General features: G+C 43.8%; 1 pseudogene; it reads left to right on the top strand.

Annotated features, from left to right (window-relative positions):
* Positions 1-504: 504 nt before the first annotated feature.
* LOC116547273 lies at positions 505-8,444 on the top strand (annotated as a pseudogene).
* The last annotated feature ends 235 nt before the right edge of the window (positions 8,445-8,679 follow it).

Genomic DNA, 8,679 nt, shown 5'->3' with positions numbered 1-8,679 from the left:
CAGGGCAGGGGCCGTCCCCGCTGTGTCTCCCTCTGCTTTCGGCACAGCTTCCTCCTCGCTGGGCCCTCTCCGTATGGGAAAGCAGGAGGTCCCCACAGATCAGGGAGAGGAGTGTGAGGTCTCTAGAGGGAGTTTCCATGCCTTGTGCACATACAGGCGTGCAGGAGGCCCAGTTCCGGCGGCCTCATTTCCATGGTGGAGAGGACCGTGCCTGGCGGTGCCACTGATTTAGATGACAATGGAAATGGCCCTGCCCCCAGCATGTGGGACTGGCTGGCACTTGGGGTGAAGGGGGTACTAGGCAACAGTCCCCAGCATGTGTCCTGTCCTGGGGCCAGGTCTGTCTGGGGCCCAGATGACTGAGGCAGCCTCCAAGGTGGACCCCGCAGTGACAGTAGAGCCAGGACCAGCAGGAGGGGCTGGGACCTGGAGCAGAGAGCAGCTCTGCCCCCACCAGGGAGCTCAGGAGAGAGTGTCACAGAGCTGGGACCCTGACTGCTGAGGATGGGTCACGCCTACCTGCTGCTGGGTTCCCTCGGGAAACCGAGGGGTGAGTTCTGGGACATGGAGGAGCTGGACGTGGACCCCATGGCTCAGGCCAGGAGAAGTGACACAGGAAACGCTGGCCGACCAACAAGAACGTAGGAAGGCGCAAGCCCTTACCCCTCCGCGACTCAGTCTCCCATGGGGTGCAGCGAGGCCAGCAATGGAGAGACCACAGAGACCTCCCACAGAAACCTCACAGAGACATCTCGTACAGAGAGCCCACTGGGACTGCTCACTGCCATAGAGAGAGACACACTGCGGCCTCCACAGAGACCCCACAGAGCTCTCAGAGACCTCGTGGTGCCCCACCGAGACACAGCACTGAGCTTCCCAGAGTCCTCACACAAACGTCACACAGACCCCTTCAGAGAACCCCGCAGAGACCACACTGAGAGACTTCATTCAGTCCCACAGAGACTTCCTGCAAATTTCAGAGACCTTCTTTGGTTCTCACACAGAGGCCTCACACAGACACCTGACAAAGGCCTCAGAGACTTTACACAGAATCACAAGACAGAGAACTCATGCAAAGACTCATGCAGCTCACTGCAACCTCCGGCCTCCAGCCCTAGAAATGGCACACAGCACTCCCCCACCCAACGGCCTCACAGAGACCTCTCTCAGAGTCCTCACACAGAGACCTTGCCCAGAGACCTCCCACTCTCCACAGAGACCTTGTAAGATTCCTCACACACAGGCCTCAGATTGCTTCACACTCATTGCACAGAAACCTCTCACATAGAATTCCCTCAAACACTCCACACAGAGGTTTCATAGGGCTCTCACAGAGTCCTCACAGTCCTTATACAGCGTCCTCATGGTCCTCATACAGGGTCCTCACACAGGGTCCTCACACAGGGTCCTCACACATGGTCCTCACAGGGTCCTCACAGTCCTTATACAGCATCCTCATGGTCCTCATACAGGTCCTCACAGGGTCCTCATACAGGGTTCTCACAGCATCTTCACAGGGTCCTCACACAGGGTCCTGACACAGGGTCTTCACAGGGTCCTCACACAGGGTCCTCACAGGGTCTCATACAGGGTCCTCACAGGGTCCTCACAGGGTCCTTATACAGGGTCCTCACAGGGTCTCATACAGGGTCCTCACAGGGTCCTCACACAAGGCCCTCACACAGGGTCCTCACAGGGTCCTCACACAGGGTCCTCACACAGGGTCCTCACACAGTGTCCTAACAAGGTCCTCACACAGGTTCCTCACACAGGGGTCTCACACAGGGTCCTCACACACGGTCCTCACACGGGGTCCTCACACAGGGTCCTCACACAGGGTCCTCATACAGGGTCCTCACACAGGGTCCTCATACAGGGTCCTCACACAGGATCCTCACATAGAGGCCTCCCACAGGGACTTCATGTAGTCCCATGGTCCCTCAGACACCTAGCACAGAGATTTCACATGGGGACTTTCCACAGAGATCTCACAGAGACCTCTGGAAGATACCTCCCACACAGACCTTCTGCAAAGGCCTCATACAGAGACCTTACAAGAGACAACACACAGACACCTCTCGCTGCCCCATGGAGTCCTCCCACAGTGACCTCATGTTCCTCACAGGCCTCATACAGAAACTGACTCAGATTTCATAGAGACTTCCCACACAGAACTCATGCAGAAACCTCACACAGAGACTCCACAGAGACCTCACTCACAGTTCTCACCGGAAGCCTGGCACCGAGGCCCCCCACACTGTGCCCACACAGCGTCCTCACCATAGGTGAGATGCCTCTCACAGATACCCCTCAGAGACCTGGCACAGAGGCTTCACAGAGACCTCACAGAGCAGCCACCTGTCGACAGGTCCTTCTCAGTGGATATAAAACCACTTAGCACACTAGCAGCACAGCAGGGATATCAGTTGTGCTCCCCAAGAACCCCAGGACACCCAGATATTGTCAGCATAGCGCTCAAAGGAGTTTTCTGCTTGGGAATATCCTCACGTATTTTTTTCTCTTTTGTGACATTGCAGCCTCTGAAAAGAATTATGGATTCCACAGATAGACATGCATAATTCTTTCTTCCACAGGTTTCCATTAGATTAAATTCTGACCCACAATTTAGACAATTAATTTTTTTTTTTTTGAGACGGAGTCTTGCTCTGTAGCCCAGGCTAGAGTGCAGTGGCACAATTTTGGCTCGCTGCAACCTCCGCCTCCTGAGTTCAGGCAATTCTCCTGCCTTGGCTTCCCGAGTAACTGGGACTATAGCCACGCACCACCATGCCCGGACAATTTTTTTTTATTTTTAGTAGAGACAGGGTTTCACCATGTTGGCCAGGCTGGACTCAAACTCCTGACCTCAGTGATCCACCCGCCCCAGCCTCCCAAAGTGCTGGGATTACAGTCACGAGCCACTGTGCCTGACCAAAAATTTTTAAATGAGTAAAATATTACCAACCTTCAATGAAAGAAAATACCGTATTTGTCCACTTTGTAATTATCAAGCTAAATTATATCAGTGTCACGTTTTTTTTAAAGTTTGGGGGAGACAAGACCTGAACTTGAGATGCCTGACTTCTGTACTTTGAAAATATGATTAAAAACCTCTAGAAAATGAACCCCCAAAATGAAACAAACCAGCAAAGAGGCATCTGGACTCAAAATAGTCTCCCAGGGGACTGTGTGCCTAGCACGTAATTTCATACAGAACAACCTGGATCACGTTTGCAGAGTTCATTTTATTTTTAGCAAGCTAATAATTATGCAAATATTTTTCACGAATAGGTCAAATCTCTAGCAATATTCTAATTGTATCACTTAGCAAAATTATACTTCTTAATATTTTATTCCTTAAAATGCAGTAGTGTCCTAAAATATAGTATTACACGTTTCTAAGACATGACATAGTCCTAATATTCCACAAACATAGCTTAAGCAGATGGGCAATTTAAAAGGATTTATTTTTTTAAACAGTTTTATGAAATGCATATTTTCTAAAATAGGCAATAGGGATCCATTTTATACTCATTACAGGGCTAAGAAAGGAATGTTTTGAAATCTCACAAAACATATTATATAACCTGTGCTTGAGATATACACATAGCCTAATAAAATATACTGAGGAAGGGACAAGTTAATATCTGAGTAGAAAAAGGTATACATTTAATCAACATTTGTATAATAAAAGTGAATAATGAATGGCCTCACTAATTACATATGCAGCACGTTTCAAAGGGTGCACCCTGGTAAGACTACATATTTCTCATCGCTCATAAGCAAACTGTTGTTCTTGCCTTGGTAAGATCTATTTTAAAACAGCTGTTAAAATGTATCACTAGATTATCAATGGGATGGCAGGGGTCACAGTCCTTTCTCTAAGAGAGGCATAGCTGACACCAAGGCTCTTTTACCCTATTTGTTTCAACAAGAAATCCTCTTTCAATATTCTTCATAATTAAAAAATTTTAACTTAATTTTTCGACTTCCTTATAATGTCATTGCATTGTAAAATAATGGAATCACTGTGGATCTTCAGATCATATGCATATAGTTTTAATAGTGCAACTTATGTAGTTAAATTTAATCATCAGAACAAAATAGAGTCAATTAGAAAAAAAATTTATACAAAAATATACTTTTCAAGTCGACTATTTTAACAGGGTTAAAATAAGTTATTATACTTCAGTCATTTGATTTAAATTTGCTCAGAGTGGCCAGAAAGTCTAGAAACATAGAAAGTGTCCATACTAATTAGTTGATTGTTATGACATGTTGAATGTGCTGTTCCTCAACAGTAATTAATAGTTCAATAATTGTGCAAAAGTGCAATGAACAATATGCATTAAAGCAACATTTCCATCAATCACTGTACATTCATCTGCCATACATTGCCTCAGATGATTTGTGTGTCTAATTTCATAGAATAAATTTGAGGCTTTACCCCAGAAGAAATAATCAACAGGGCTCAATCTTTTAAAAAGGTATTGACAGTATTTCCAGGCTCTATCAACATCTATATTTTATTTTTAATTAGATTCACCTACTCCAAATCTTGAAAATATTTTTACCATTTATATGTGCCCAGATAAAACAGATATCAATAATTAGATAATGGAGAAAACAACAAACACAGACCTTCTTTGTTGTTAAAATATTTTACGTGAAAGCATTTTGCTAGAAATAAAGTGATTTTTAATCTCCAGGCAAAAGACTGTCTAAATGACATTCAGAGTATGTTTAAAACAGACCTCATACTGCTTTCAGTAAACCAGGTACTGCAGGACAGGATGTGGGGAGGGTGGCAATGATGTGATGACTTCTTAATACTGAGCAAAGAAGTAAAAAACAAGTTTTCTACAGAGTTGACCCCTAAGAGTGACTGCCCTTTATAGACAGCAATACAATTGCCAGTCGCATTATTATTCTTTTACAAAGAGTCCCACAGAAAACTCTTTCTGGAGAAACCCCCTGTATACACAGCTAGCTTTTCTGCCATGCTCACACTGTTGGCAAAGTACAGCACATCCAATTGCAGACCATCGAGGGGCTTGATAATTGCCTCCCCCATATACCTTCTGAGGTCGGTCAGGTTTATAACCATTCCTGTAACACAACTGATCCTTATAATTGGGCCCATGGCCTTGTGGCTTGTCACCTTTTCCAAGTAGGTGATCGTCTTCGTGGTTTCTCAGTGGTTTGCTGCGGCACCTCCCCTCACCTGCAGCCGGGCAGACATTGATGACCTTGAGCTGACAATGGCCAAGGTTGAGAAGGAGAAACATGCCACAGAGAATAAGGTTATCAGTCACATTCTACAATACTATATAGAGGTTCTGCCACCAACTAAATTGCTTTATAGGAGAAATAATCTCCTTCTTAACCTTTCTAGGTGAAAAATCTTAGAATCTAAGAGATGGTAGGCCTGGATCAAACCATTGTAAAACTGTCCAAGGAGAAGAAGGCTCTCCAAGAGTCCCACCAGCAGACCCTGGATGACCTGCAGGCAGAGGAGGACAAAGTCAACACTCTGACCAAAGCTAAAACCAAGCTAAAAGAGCAAATGGATGACATAAGCACATTTTTAATATCCCTTTGAAAGATTTTAATATACTTTTAATTTTTACCATATTAACTTTCTTATTAGCTTGAAAGGTCTCTGGAACAAGAAAAGAAGCTTCGAATGGATCTAGAAAGAGCAAAGAGGAAACGGGATGGTGACCTGAAATTGGCCCAAGAATCCACAATGGATATAGAAAATGACAAACAGCAACTGATGAAAAGCTTAAAAAGTAGGAGGTTTTTAGAAAAAAACTTCTATGTGATACCATCTTTCAATTCATACGAGTATTAATACATCTTGTTCTTCTGTCTAAAGGAAAGAATTTGAAATTCGCAATTTGATAAGCAAAATTGAAGATGAGCAAGCTGTAGAAATTCGACTACAGAAGAAGATCAAAGAGTTGCAGGTGAGTCAACTCACCTTTATTTTTCCTGCACACCAAAAACACACTGAATTGAGATGAGTTTATGTTAATGTGCTTCTTTTGTTCCCAGGCCCGCATTGAGGAGCTAGAGGAAGAAATCGAGGCAGAGCAGGCCTCCTGAGCCAAAGCAGAGAAGCAGCGCTCTGACCTCTCCCGGGAACTGGAGGAGATCAGTGAGAGGCTGGAAGAAGCTGGTGGGGCAACTTCTTCTCAGGTGGAATTGAACAAGAAGCGAGAGGCTGAGGTTCAGAAACTGCGCAGGGACCTGGAGGAGGCCACCCTGTAGCATGAAGTGACAGCAGCTGCTCTTCGGAAGAAGCACGCAGACAGTATGGCTGAACTTGGGGAGCAGATTGACAACCTGCAGCGAGTCAAACAGAAGCTGGAGAAAGAGAAGAGCGAACTGAAGATGGAGACTGATGACCTCAGCAGTAACGCAGAGGCCATTTCCAAAGCCAAGGTACCTGATACTCTCCAAATGAGGGTAATCATCTGTAAGAACACCCATTGCTCTCTATCACTAAACGTTGTTTGCAGGCACTTTATACCACTACTGAAATATTTTCTAGCCTAATCTATCCCATTCTATTTTATTTTTTAAAAAGCTGGTTATGATCTATTAAGATGATTTCAAAATCCACTTTAAGCAAGTGTCAATATCATTGGAATAAATGAATGGTCTCCAACAATGACCACTTTAGGCACATTATGCACTCGCTATGCCTAAATTCTTGCTTGTTCCACAGAATTCATGTCCTAACTTTCTACTCACACTTGACATGACTTTATTCACTGTAAAAATATTTTAAGAATACAGTTTTAACCTTTTTTATTGCATTCAGTGTCTCATCTTTCACTGCTACATATCCTGTAGGGAAACCTTGAAAAGGTGTGCCGCACCCTAGAAGATCAAGTGAGTGAACTTAAGACCAAGGAAGAAGAGCAGCAGCGGCTGATCAATGACCTCACAGCGCAGACAGTGCATCTGCAGACAGAAGTGGATAAAGACATCTCTGAGTCCCAAAACCATGGACTAAATAAAAATAATTCTGGGGGTTTTAATAAATAGCAATACGCCCACTTTAAAGAAAGATAAGCGAATGATCAGAGTTTGCTAAGAAGGTCAAAAAGGAAAGAAAGCTAGATTGAACAGACAAGTTTACTTGCAACACTCCTATGGCAATGCTGCTTTTAAATCTCCAGTTCTAACCAGTTTTATAAAAATACTTAGAAGCAGATGAAGCGTAAATTAAACACATCTCACACACACACAGACACACACACACACGTTGAGTATTCCTAATCTGAAAATCCAAAGTCTGAAATGCTCCAAAATTCAAAACTGAGTGCTGACATAATTTCGAAAAGAAATGCTTACTGCAACATTTCAGATTTTAGATTTTCGGATTAGGGATGCTGAACTGGTAAACGTAACTTAACACAAATATTCTAAAATCAAACAAAAATCTGAAATCTGAAACATTTCTGGTCCCAAGCATTTTAGATAAGGAATATGCAACTTGTGTATATACATATGTGTGTGTACATATGTATATACACATATATATACACACACATACACACACACACACACACACACACATAAATATAAAGGGTTTAGGCTTTTTTTTTTTTTTGAGACAGAATTTCGCTCTTGTTACCCAGGCTGGAGTGCAATGGCGCGATCTCGGCTCACCGCAACATCCGCCACCTGGGTTCAGGCAATTCTCCTGCCTCAGCCTCCTGAGTAGCTGGGATTACAGGCACGCACCACTATGCCCAGCTAATTTCTTGTATTTTTAGTAGAGACAGGGTTTCACCATATTAACCAGGATGGTCTCGATCTCTTGACCTCGTGATCCACCCGCCTCGGCCTCCCAAAGTGCTGGGATTACAGGCGTGAGCCACCGCGCCCGGCCTAGGCTTATTTTTAAGCCAGTAAAAAATTCCCTCACATCTATTATTGCTAGGTGAATATTCTTGACAATTAGATGAGAAAGATGCTTTAGTCTCTCAGCTTTCAAGGAGCAAGCAAGCATCTACTCAGCAGATTGAAGAGCTGAAACATCAACTAGAGCAAGAAACGAAAGTGAGTTTTGTCAAAGATCTTTCTGACTAACAAAATCTAAACATGCCCAATTTGGCTCTACTTGGGATGTTTAAGTTAAATATCACTGAATACATAAACTTATGTCACTGAACTGCTCACTTCTGCAGGCCAAGAACGCCCTGGCACATGCCCTGCAGTCCTCCCGCCATGACTGTGACCTGCTGCGGGAACAGTATGAGGAAGTGCGGGAAGGCAAAGCGGAGCTGCAGAGGGAGCTGTCCAAGGCCAACACTGAGGTTGCCCAGTGGAGGACCAAATATGAGACGGACGCCATCCAGCGCACCGAGGAGCTGGAGGAGGCCAAGTATGTGTTGTGACCTCTACAAAAGGAACGCCCAGAAGCAGCTGTGATATTTATGAAGATGATAACATAACACTAGCAAAAGCTAACATTTATTGAGTGCAATACTGAGTCAAGTATTTTATATAGATATAATATATGTATATTATATATGTATATATTACATATATATGTATGTGTATATATTATATATGTGTGTGTGTGTGTGTATATATATATATATATATATATATATATATATATATAGTATCTTCTAAATAAATGGCACAGCTGGGTTT

This window comes from Sapajus apella, unplaced genomic scaffold (genome assembly GCF_009761245.1).
Source record: "Sapajus apella isolate SASKATOON/1434 unplaced genomic scaffold, GSC_monkey_1.0 scaffold2548, whole genome shotgun sequence".
Lineage (NCBI taxonomy): Eukaryota > Metazoa > Chordata > Mammalia > Primates > Cebidae > Sapajus > Sapajus apella.
This window is presented reverse-complemented; position numbering and strand designations above follow the sequence as displayed.